Consider the following 11,297-nt stretch of genomic DNA (forward strand, 5'->3'; position numbering starts at 1 on the left):
GATGTAAAGTTACCTATTGACACAAAGTACTTTCTGTTCTCTAAATAAGATTTAAACCAGTGTAGCGCAGTGCCAGAGAGGCCCACCCAGTTCTCCATTTGTTTAAGTAATATATTGTGGTCGACTGTATCAACTGCAGCACTGAGGTCCAGTAAGACTAAGACTGACATTTTTCCATCATCTGTATTCAAACATATGTCATCAATGACAGAGCAGTCTCAGTATTGTGCTGTCTAAAACCTGACTGGAAGACATCATGGCAGTTGTTTTTGTTTTAAAGTCATTTAGCTGATGAAACAGTGCTTTTTCAATGAGCTTACTTAGATAAGGACGATTTGAGATCAGCCTGTAGGTGCTCATTTGTGTCTTGTCTAGATTGTACCTTTTTCACAGAGACTTGATTACAGCTATTTTTAGAAGCTCTGGGAAGATGCCCAAAATTAAGTTCCAGATGTGTAACAGATCTGGCTCCAGAGTCTTTGAAACCTTTTGAAAATATTTTCCAAACAGCAAGAGGAGTAGTTCAGGTGATGTAAGATGTCCCCCAGATCTTTGCTGTTAATGAGATTAAACTGTGTTATGGTGTTTAAATTGGTTTTCAATGGACCCAATATGTCTTTTGAACCTGCTATTGATGAACCAATTGCTTGTCTGATAATCTGGATTTTGTCTATGAAAAATTTGGCAAACTCATTGCAGGTCTTAGTGGAATAAAGTTCAGGTGCTACTGACACAGGAGGGTTTGCTAACCTGTCATAGCAAATAAGGCCTGAGCATTATGAAAGTTTTTGCTAATGATGTCAGAGAAATGGGACGTCCTTGCATTCCTCTGTTGTAAATTATAAGAGCAAAGCTTTCCTTTATACATGTTATAATGAACCTGTAGATTTTTTTTATTTAAACTAGTGACAAGGTCAATGACTGAACCCCCTGACAGGGCAGGTGTTAAAGACAAGACCTGGTTAAACATCCCACTCGTGTTTTCAGTTATACACCATTTTGTGATCACCTTCATTGAGACATTTGTGTGAACAGGAATCATTCTCTTAAAGAGTAATAATCAGACAGGCCCACATCACACACAGTAACCTTGGAAAAGTCCAAACTCTTCAAAATCAATAAATCGAGAGTGTGTCCTGTAATGTGTGTGGGCTCTGTTATATGCTGAGTCAGCCCAAAGTTGTCCAGAGGTCTTTAGTCCCTTTGTCCTGAGGGTTGTCGACATGGATGTTAAAATCACCAACAATAATTACACAATCAAAATCTACACAGATTTTAGGGAGCAGTGCACCAAAACCATCATGTCTGGGGCCCTGTAAATATTTAGAAACATGGAAGAGGCATATAGCTAAAGAGCCAAGTATCCAATGAAAGAAAAATAAATCCTAGTGATAACTGCTTACACTGAAATGATTCATTAAATAAAACTGCAACCCCCTCCCCTGTCTGTTGATGTTTTCTGATATGACTGAATTTGTTTGCGGAGTCAGTCCTTGGCATTGGCTATATAGGTGGCCGGGGGGATACTGCTGTTAGACGTCAAAAAAGGGTCATGAAATCAATTAATTTAGGTCCTGATACTTTACATGAAAATAAAAGGGGTTTTATACTGAAGTATTCATCATACATTCATTATATCAGACGCTTCCTATGATATTGCAGACACTGCAGGCTTGAGTGGATTGAAATTCTGTGTGAACTAATTAAGCTGCTAATCTGGTCTGCCTGCACTGCAGACTGTAACCCATTAAAGAGATCTGTCATGTTACGGAATCAGCCAGAAACTACAATAACTACAATTATGGAGTCCTAGAGTCCCCAAAGTACTCAGATGAATCGTGTTTTAGGGCTTTCATGTCAGTAATTAATTTACATTCCGTATACAAACATTTGCTTCAATATTTTAGTGTTTTTAATTGATTTTTTTTTTCTTCTATTATGTGTTCATTTATGAAAGGGACCCCACTGTGCCTGTACACACCTCTTTGCACCCACAAAGAGGCATGCTCCACTGTGCTTCACTTTTAATATGTTGCTCTTTGCAACTCCAGAAGATATCACGCAGAAAGAGATGTAACCTTTGCATGTTTGGGCATATAGTTAAATTATTTGGAAAGGTTATTTAGTGACTTTCACATTAGCATGGGTTGAAAACTGGAGTAGTTGACATTTTTAAGATGGTCTAATGAGCACACATAGAAACCTCACCAATAGGCAAGCAAATTATGCTCTGCACATCATTATGTGTAATGCAGAAAATATTTGTGGAAAAGGAGTTTTATTTTTGCCTCTTGTCTGTCAAAGGTTGAGATTTGCATATAAATTGACCATTTTATTTCTTCCACTACAGCCCTTGCAGCCTTTATTTAATTTGTGGTCATGTTAATGAGTTCTGCTGGTTTGGAACAATGTGGGACTTCTCATACAGTATTTTTAAAAACATTTTTTTATTTGGGCCACAGCATCATTTCTTGATTATACTACTGTGTTTCAGGTGCTATAAAAGTTGCAGGTTTTGTGTATTATCCGCTGTTTTTATGGACTGTGTTGCACCAGCTGCTTTCTGTATTTCTCTAAGGTTTGATCTCTCTTGGAACTTTGTAGCAGTTCTTTACCTTTCCACTTAGTGTGCTGTGTGGACATGGGTAAGTTATGTGGCATTGCAGGAGTGTGTGGTGCTGTAATGATGCTGTTTCTGAATTGCAAGACACCAGTTGTGACTTGTATATTTGGATTTGGCTCATTTTGGACTTTAAAAATTGAAAAAAAGGAGAAAAAAGGAAAAATCTGCCACTGTATAAATACAAACTCCTGCTGCAAAGACTGCTTTACTCTATTTATAAATCATGAATAAAACTGCAGTAGAAAAAAATGCAGATATGGTGGCCCTGAGCTGCAAAAAAAAAAAAAAAAAAACCTCAAAACAACAAAATAAGAACAAACTATAAAAAAATAAACAATGATATTTAAAGACAAAGACAGAAACAGACTGGATAAGCTCATTAAAAAGGTTGGCTCTGTTCATAGCTCTAAAACACACACACAACAATAACAACACAACACAACAACACTGCACTTTATGGAGAAAACAACTTTATCCTCAACTTCAGCCTCTTCATCCACTCTTCTAAACTCACTATAATATGTATTCATTGGAAATTCTGAGAGTTGAAATACACACATAGTACACACATTACCGGGAACTGACATGTCTTTGAAAACAGATGTGATTTTTGTTAGTTTTACTTTGTTGGTTTTGTCAGTAATTTTTTTCACTTTCACTTGTTTTCTACGGAGCCCCCCAGGGGACACAGGCATTGTTTTTGTTTTGCATTACCACGCAATACCTTTTCTTTCCCTCGCAATACTTTGTGTTCCTTCGCAATAAGTTTGGCATCATCTCACAAGAAAGGAACGGTCCGAGAGTGAGCACAGCCTGTTAAAGCTGCTTTGCTCAGTTATTTCAGGTGTTTCTGATCTGCATCTGTCCCTGTCAGCATGAAGTCAACATAACACACACATGCACCTGACAAAGTCAATATGTCCACCTTAACAGAGGAAGTTGTATCATGGTGCTTTAACAGATTAATTACAAGTGCAGACAAAGAGGTTTGCTGTAATCAGAAACAGTATCAAGCACCTTGGTGCTTCACTGTTTTGGCTTCTTGTGTTTAGACTATAAAGTGAGCTTGATATGATTTATTGGTAATTTATTAAATAAACTCCAATTTCCACTCATTTTTATAACAGTGAATTATGAACTTCTCAGTACAGCTTATTATTAAGAAGACTCGTCCTCAGAAACGTAATCTGACCGCGGTAACGTGTCGCTCATCAGCTGTTGTGGTGTTTCCATGAATTGTGTTTCATTAAATGTTATTTTTTTTTGTGTTAATGATTTTTAAGGCTGGGCTGGCCAATTGATTTCATTAATTGCAATTAATATTTTAACCATTGAGCAGCACTCATTTGTTTTGATCTCGCATTCTTTGATGAACTCAGTTGGTTTGTTTTTGGTTGGTTTTATGAAACATATTCTGCAGCTCAGGGACATTTTTATTTGCGTCAATCATAGAAAAAAGAAAGAAAAAAAAATAAACTTCTGCCATTGAATTAAAAAAGTCAATAAAAATTGTTATTCTCTCATTCTAGTTGAGGCAGCTTAGTTCTTATTCACACACCTACAATCTTAAAGTGCATTTCACAATTTCCCTGCTCTGACTTTTTCAACTCATGTATGACCATTTTTAAAGCATTTTAAAGCAACTTTGGTTGTTATGGAGAAGTTCCCATGGAAAAAAAAAAACTATTCTTGTCCCTTTTGAGCCAGATCAAGTGCATTATTATGACACCTCCTTTTATAATCTAGTTACAATTCTTAAATAACTTTGGAGTATTAAATTACTTACTTACTGTGAGGCAGACCTGGTATAAAGTGGATGTGTGGACACTTAGAAACTGGAAGAAAAAAAAGAAACTTTTGATTATAGAATTGAAACAGTTAAAACACTGCAGACTATCCAGCAGACCAAGGCAATGACTAGTTGACAAACCTCTAATGAAACGCTAGATAAGCAAATAATGAAGTAAAGCCCTATGTGTCCCTGAAAACCCTAAATCTGTGAAAGCTGCATTTAGAGGACAAATGAGGCTGTGCTCTTCCACAAGGGATTCATTTCACCGCATCACAAAAAGCATCCAGACTGTTTATGTATGCATGACACATTTCTTTGTTGTCCATGGCATTTCTTTGTTGTCCATGGTCACGCTAAGAGCAAGAGCAGCAGCAGCGTAACCGAATCAGCCGTCTCTGTTCCTGGAAGTCCGCTCAAAACAATTATGCTGTGTACAATGTTTGTGTAATGAGCAATCCATAATTTAATCACAGTGTAAACACTCTCAACCTTGAAAGAATGTGAAGGCCCCTGAGACACACAGAAAGGAACAAACTGAGCTAAAAGCAAGAAATGCAGATTGTATTTTCATTTATTTCCATATTTCATAGTCTACAGGATGTTACAGTAAAGCACTTTTAAGTTCTGAAATGTTTTTGTCAACCGTTTACAATAACAGATATTGGTATCTGACTGTAAGCCAGAACAGATCAGCCAGCGGCAGCTTTGTGTGTGCACATTTCAGTTTCAGTCAGAAGTTAACATCTCCTCTCTGAATAGAATAGTATAGAAAAAAGATTACAAAATCACTATTCACTTAAAAAAATTGCTAGAGGTTTCTGAGTACTCGCTAAATATTGCAGCAGAATCACCAAGTTAGAAACACAGCAAGTTACCGGCTTTTTCCAGGCTTACTCAAGTACATGTGTTGGCTAACATTTGGTGCACTGCTCCAATTTTGCATGCACAGCCTTGCACGTGCACGTGGTATTTCAAGGCCTGGGCTGTAGATGTTTGACAGAAGGTTAGAATCTCTATGCTCATTATGAATGAAGGACTTTAGATTTCATTTATCAGCACCAAACGTTCTCAGTGACATTACAAATTAATCTGGTTGCTTCTGAGTTTTTCTAAACATCATTTGAAACAATTTAAACATTAACATGAAAAGCCACATGTTTTATTCACCACTCTGCCTTCAGGTATTTTACAAATGCCGTTAGAGATGTGTTGTCCATGAATGTGCTGGCTCTAAAAGTACTGAATGAGAAGAGAACAAACTCTTAAGATGCGATGGGATTTCATTTTGACTGGCACACCACGTGGCCAATTAACAACTACAATCATAGCATCATGTGAAAGAAGGAAGGGGGCAGACTGTCAGAAGACAGAGTCATAATGTTCACATGTTTTTAATTAGTTTTTGTTCTGTGTTCAGATGTTCATTTAAAGATTTGATTAAAATAGTAAATAGTTACTGTGTGTTTTTATGCATAAAATAAGGTTTTTATGAGTTAATAAAAAGATGAAGAAAAGAAAAAAAGAAATATTCAGAATTGCTAAATTCTAATTTTTGAGTGTTCGGCTGAATGAGTCATCTCTTTTAAGGAAGCCGAGTAAAAGAGCCAAAACTGTTAAAAGAGCTTCATGTCCAATCACTAGATTCTGTAAATTAGATCATGGATAGATCAAAGCTTGGGCCACATTTTTTTCCTCATCACTTTAGTAATTGTTGTTACAGGTTTTGAAAAGTTTGTATTCATTCTTAACAGTAGGAAGCCCATGTATGCATCTGGGACGTCCGGTTAGCCTTCTGTAATCTTGTAGCATCATAAGTTGTTCAAAAAAAATGTAGTTTTCAGAAATGGTGGTAAAAGCAACTTGCAAGTCTTCTTCAAGCTCTGGACCTTGGTGTGAATCCCGTCTGTGCTGGAGATTTAATGTTGGTCCAGTGATAATCTTCCTTAAAAGGAAAAGCATTTTTTAAAGCTTCAAAGAAAAATCAGAGTAACACAATTTCTCTCTCTCTGTTTATTTAAGGGGAATAAATAGAAACAATTTGAACAACAAATTCACAACAAAGACGCCACACTGGTTTCAATTTTGAAAGATGTTTGTAAGTCTAAGTTCGTGCAAGTAGAAAAAGGCTGCTGTAATTCTTTGTTGTGATTTAATTAATTTAATTAATCTTCTTTTATCAGAACAATTTCATGAATATTTGTTTTTCTCATCATTCCAAACCTTTCAAGGAAAAGATCAAGTTTCACAGGAATTCTTTGGGCATGAAGATCATTTTATCAAAAATCGTATCATTACCTGCACAGGTTTTTCTCTAACTATCCAGAGAGATTGATACTTTCTTTTTCTCTTAAGATTAGATGTCAGTATGCAGATTAGATAAGCTGCACAAAAAAATGTATAATGAGATGAAGAATTATTTCTGATTGTAATTAAGATTCTCAAGTTTTGAGCTCTTAAAAATTCTACATTAGACATGCGCTAACAGTTTATTAGATTTAATAACGTTAATTCAAACAGATATGTCTTAAAAACGTTCCAGCAATGTAAAATAACAATGGATTTAGTAATTTACCATACTGAAGATAAATAAGACACAAATACATAAAACAGCATGGCGTCAGACCTCTTTACCTGTCCTCATCATTCTAGATTACATTTTTGTTAAAAAAAACATACTAAACAAAAACACTCTAAAAGTCTCATTGGGTCCAAACTGACTCTGTACTTCAGCATTTCATTTGTTCATCCAGTTCAGGCATGAATGCTCCAAAATGAATGAGAGTTTTTGAAGGTGAAGTCTGTGTCATCTGGTAGCAAATTCTAATAACCTGGCAGCACCACAAAGAAGACAAAGAAGAACAAAAGGAAAGAAAAAAAAATATGATTCAGATGAAAGGAAAAAGAAGACTGGCGCCCAGAAATGAAGCTGCTGACTGACAGATAACTTTAAAATCAGCTTTCAGCATGTAACAGCGTTCTAGCATAGTTGAGAAGATTAGCACCAGGGACAGCTCCCTCATCCACAGCCGGCTCAGGTTCAGCACCTTGGACAGCGTCTCAGTGCAGAAATTATCCACAACCACAGAAAAATGAAGCAGGAGGGTGCAGGAGGGTGAAGGGATTTCTTTATAGTCATGAGGCTTTCTGAACCTTGGTGTTCTGTACAAATTTGATTTGGTGTTATGCTGAGAGAAAACAGGGAAATGTGGAGCAATGGAGGTGAGTCTGAGACGCAGTGGCACTTCAACATTACTATTCTCTGTTTTCCTGCTTGCTGAGAAGTTTTGTGTGAAAACCGAGAATTCGGACTGATAAAGGTAAACCTGGTAATCGTAAAGTCTAAGCTCATTTTGTAACCATGACAATGGATAGCTATCAAAGGAGTCAGAAGAGCTGAAGCCCCAAATGCCTCATATATAGCATGACCCAGAAAAGAAATGAGCACTTCTTTTCATACCCCAAAATTTATGATCCATAATCAGGATTCAAAGTTGATGCAGAAAACTTTTAGTTCTACTTGACCTCACTGCTGTCGTCGAGACTGTTGGTTATGACATTTTAATCCAAAAGTTTTTTTGGTTTTATATTGTTATTAATATAAATTCTCCAAGCAGTTAATTTTTTTGTATTTACATGATGTCATATCCACCTTATATGTTAGATAAATCATTATGTGGTGGTCAAATTAGCTTGTTGTATACCAGTGCGTGTGTGTGCCAATTAACGCCTCATGGTTTCAATTTCTTTGGTTGTTCCAATTGTTCAAATCATGACTCCATCAAAGCTACTTTAAAAAGAGAGAAGATATCATTGGAGAGGCTATTGTAAATGAACACCTTCCTTAAAATAATTCTATCTTCATCTGCAGCTCATCTGCAGCTCATCCAAAACGCTGCTGCTAGAGTTTTAACCAGGACTAAGAGATCTGAACACATCACACCAGTTTTGAAATCTTTACACTGGCTTCCAGTCAGTCACAGAATAGATTTTAAAACCCTTCTGCTTGTTTACAAATCCCAGAATGGTTTGGGCCCAGAATACATCTGTGATATGTTCAGAGAATATAAACCTAGCAGAGTTCTTAGATCAAAAGACTCTGGTCAACTAGTCCAAACCAGACTCCAAACCAGAGTCCAGACCAGAGACTAGACCAGAGTCCAGACCAGAGTCCAGACTAAACATGGAGAAGCAGCATTTAGCTGTTATGCTGCAAACAAATGGAACAAACTGCCAGTGGAGATTAAACTTTCACCAAATGTAGACATTTTTATTTCCAGGTTAAAAACATTTCTTTTCTCATGCGCATATGCATGAAATCTGCACGCTAACTTTTTTAACTTATCTTGCTTTTAATCATTTTAATGTAATTTATTATTTTATTGTGATTATGTGTTGATGCCTTTTACTATTCTAATTATCTGTAATGTCTTTGTTTTATGTAAAGCACTTTGAATTGTCCTGTACATGAAATGTGCTATACAAATAAACTGCCTTGCCTTGCCTTCATAGAAAACTTATCTTTTTAAAATTTAATACCATCTCTATGTTTATGTGGCCTTACTCTAGGCCATAGTAAAGCACATGCAACCAAACTGATATCCACAATGGAGTATAGGGCTAAATGACAATGAAAACAAGAGGACAAACTTCAATGAGACATTGAAATAAGGGAGAAAGCCATATGTAAAAGCAGTATGTGTATTTACACACCCGCCCACACACACACACACACACACATATATATATATATATATATATATATATATATATATATATATATATATATATATATATATATATAGAGAGAGAGAGAGAGAGAGAGAGAGAGAGAGTTCCAAAAATAGTTGGATTCAATGGTCTTGATGTTTCAGTGGGCTGTGTCAGTTTCTTGGTCAAAGGCACAGATAATATCCCTTCAAATCAGTTATGCTGAGGTTAAAAGAGTTTTGACACAGTGGGAAGCAGCATTAACTTTTAGTGAAACAAGGAGCTCTCTGAAAGCTGAACAGAAAGAGACATATTCCACCTTTTCTACAGCTTAGCTTCTGGCAGAAGCCAGGAGGAGTGCTCATTGCCACTAAACTGGGAAAAACAGACTTTTCTGTCAGTTTCCAAGCTTTGGACCACTAACTCTCTCTTCATAGTCATTTTATCCACCCAGTGGAACACCTGAACAGTTTTTCTGGCCTTTTTCAGCAGCTGCTTTTCACAAATGTGCTTCACAGCAGGACATTTTCTGTTGGAGATGGACTCTCATGGCTGGAAATGTAAGGGAGAGGGCATGGGAACCCACAGGAGGTAGGATGTGATGTTGAGTTTACACAGTTGAAATTGCTGTTTTCTTCACAAAACTTTGAGCATAGCAGATCCATGTTCTGCTGATCGATAAATTTGAACAATAGTGAGTGGAAAGCATGTCACATATATCATTTTTTTATAACTTAGATGTCAGGAAAAGATGTTGCCATTAAACTTATGAGCTAGGTATGCAGGTATGTCTGTCTGCAACATGCTGTTGGATAATCAAACTTAAAAATAGATGGGAGGCAGAGTTGGGGGCTAGTGGATGTGACCTCTGAAGTCAAAACCAGCGTTGGGCAGCAGGTAAAGTTTTAATTGTGATTAAGCTGCATGACTTTGTGATTAATCACAATTTTTACACATTTTATTTTGAATTGCAGTGTGAAAAATTCAGCAATAAATTCAAAAGCAGTGTGTTGCACACATTTTTAACAGCAGTATTTCATTCAGCAGTAACAATAGTTTATATAAATCTAAAAATTAAAATTAGATATCCATGAAAAAGAAGGATGAAAATTTCAGTATTTATTCACTCTGTAAAAAGTTATTTTAAAGTAATGTGTGTGTGCATGTATGTGTGTGCTTTCCAGGCTGACAATAGAGCAAGATGAAAAGAAAAGAAAAGAAAAAAAAAGAAAATATTATTTTCTGTAAGCATGGAAAAGGAAATTCTGATTTTGTTAGGAAATAAAAAAAAAATCTGCTATTTTTATTTATTTATCCATGCATTCATTCATTTATTTTTTGTAAGTTTCTTTTTTTTCCTGGAGAAAGGGCTGGAACTTGAGCACAATATAATAAAGAGCAGAATTTGTGTTTAATCTTCAATCAGCAGTGTCAAAAATACATCATGTCCCCTGAATAAAAACTTCTATCTTACACTTCCTTTTCATGGTAGGGTTTGCTTACAGCTGAATAACAGCCCACAAAGTAACTCATAAGCGATACTGAAATGGTGGAGGATCCTGTTATTTTCCATCGACACTCTGAAGGGATTCTTTGTACCGTTTTTCTTTTGAAGCCGTGAAGAAGAACTGAAACCTGCCTGGCGGAACAAAGCCAATCTGTGTGTGTGTGTGTGTGTGTGGGTGTGTGTGTGTTCAAAAAGACCACACAACAGTAGCCTTGTTGCATTATGCTATTGATTGCTCAGTCTCAGTGCTCCAGTGATTATAAGATTCAGCTGTGTAGCCGAGGGCTTGATTCCTTATTAATTCACTGCTCACCTCGATCCTCGCTGAGCTTTTGTTGGGAATGTTTTGACAAGATAAAGATCTCAGAGGCAAAGACAAAAGCTGTGCAACACTGATTCCAGGAACGACTGACATTATTATGATAATAATTACATGAACAAAGAGTAAAACAGTCTCATTTAGCAGATTCACAGAGGACGGGGTATTGTTTGGTGACTTCTTTTCAATTTTATGCACAAAAACGAAGTTTTTTTTTTCCTTTTAACTGCAGCACAGTAGTGACTACAGTATATATATTCAAAATATGTCATTCAATATTTCTGTGTGAAAACGTTGAGACTCGCAGCTAATTTTTATATATCCAGAGTAATTCAAAACTCATTCTGTC

General features: G+C 36.3%; 1 long non-coding RNA gene across 1 annotated transcript; it reads left to right on the forward strand.

The window, feature by feature from the left end:
* Positions 1-283: 283 nt before the first annotated feature.
* On the forward strand, positions 284-10,913 carry LOC121631795. The gene is made up of 3 exons (XR_006008798.1): positions 284-378; positions 3,839-3,840; positions 10,900-10,913. It is a non-coding gene; the product is annotated as an uncharacterized LOC121631795 (long non-coding RNA).
* Positions 10,914-11,297: the final 384 nt, after the last annotated feature.

The sequence above is a fragment of the Melanotaenia boesemani genome, chromosome 20 (genome assembly GCF_017639745.1).
Source record: "Melanotaenia boesemani isolate fMelBoe1 chromosome 20, fMelBoe1.pri, whole genome shotgun sequence".
NCBI classification, from domain to species: Eukaryota; Metazoa; Chordata; class Actinopteri; order Atheriniformes; family Melanotaeniidae; genus Melanotaenia; species Melanotaenia boesemani.